The following is a 1,273-nucleotide window of genomic DNA, read 5'->3' as shown; positions in this document are numbered from 1 at the left end:
TTTTACTCTTCGCGAACGCGAGGGCTACCTCGCGAACGCGATGCTTGCCTGGCTTGGCCTTCGAGAACGCGAGATGTCCTTCGCGAACGCGAGATGTCCTTCGCGAATGCGAAGGCTAATATTTCCTGGCTAGTCTCTTTCCCTTCGCGAACGCGAGGATTCTATCGCGAAGGCAAAGCTGTGAACCTCAAGCCTTCGTGAACGCGGTCGCTATGTCGAGAACGCGAAGCACAAAACGTGTCAGCCCCAATTTGCTCTTTGCGTTCGCGAGAGTACATTCGCGAACGCGAAGAAGAACACACCAGAAGCCTGAAGTCTGCAGAAAACCAGATTTCCTAAGTCCAAAAACATCCCGTAGCCTATCTGAAACTCACCCGAGCCCTCGTGGCTCCAAACCAATCATGCACACAAGTCCTAAAACATCATACGAACTTGCTCGCGCGATCAAATCGGCAAAATAACACCTAGAACTATGAATCGGACACCAAATCAAAGAAAGTTTTCAAGAAAACTTTAAAACTTATATTTTTACAACCGGACGTCTGAATCATGTTAAATCAACTTCGATTCTCACAAAATTCAGCAGACACGTCAAAAATATTATAAGGGACCTATACCGGGCTCCGGAACTAAAATACGGACCCAAGGTCAATAATTCCAATATCAGTAATTTCTTAAAAATTATTAAGCTTTCAAGCTTTTAATTTTTCACCAAAACTCCATATCTCGGGCTATGGACCTCGAAATTCGATTCCGGGTATACACCAAGTCCCAAATCACGATACGGACCTACCGAAATTGTTTAAACACTAATAAATGGTACTTTTTGAGGTCTTAGAGCACATAATTACTTATTAAATTTAAAGATGATATTTTGGGTCATCACATTCTCCACCTCTAAAACAAACGTTCGTCCTCGAATGGAGTTAGAAAAGTACCTGAGCTGGAGAAAAGGTGTGGATATTTACTCCGCATGTCCGACTCGGACTCCCTGGTAGATGCCTCTACCGTCTGACCTCTCCATTGCACTCGAACTGAAAGATAACTATTTGACTTCAACTGTCGGACCTGTCGGGCTAGCATAGCCACCGGCTCCTCCTCGTAAGTCAAATCTTTGTCCAATTGGACTGAGGTGAAATCTAACACATGGGACGGATCATCATGATATTTTCGGAGCATAGACACATGGAACACCGGATGAACCGCCGATAAACTAGATGGTAATGCAAGCCTATAGGCTACTTCACCCACCCTTTCAAGAATTTCAAAGGGT

The sequence above is a fragment of the Nicotiana tomentosiformis genome, chromosome 9 (assembly GCF_000390325.3).
Source record: "Nicotiana tomentosiformis chromosome 9, ASM39032v3, whole genome shotgun sequence".
NCBI lineage: Eukaryota > Viridiplantae > Streptophyta > Magnoliopsida > Solanales > Solanaceae > Nicotiana > Nicotiana tomentosiformis.
Note: the sequence above shows the minus strand (reverse complement) of the source record.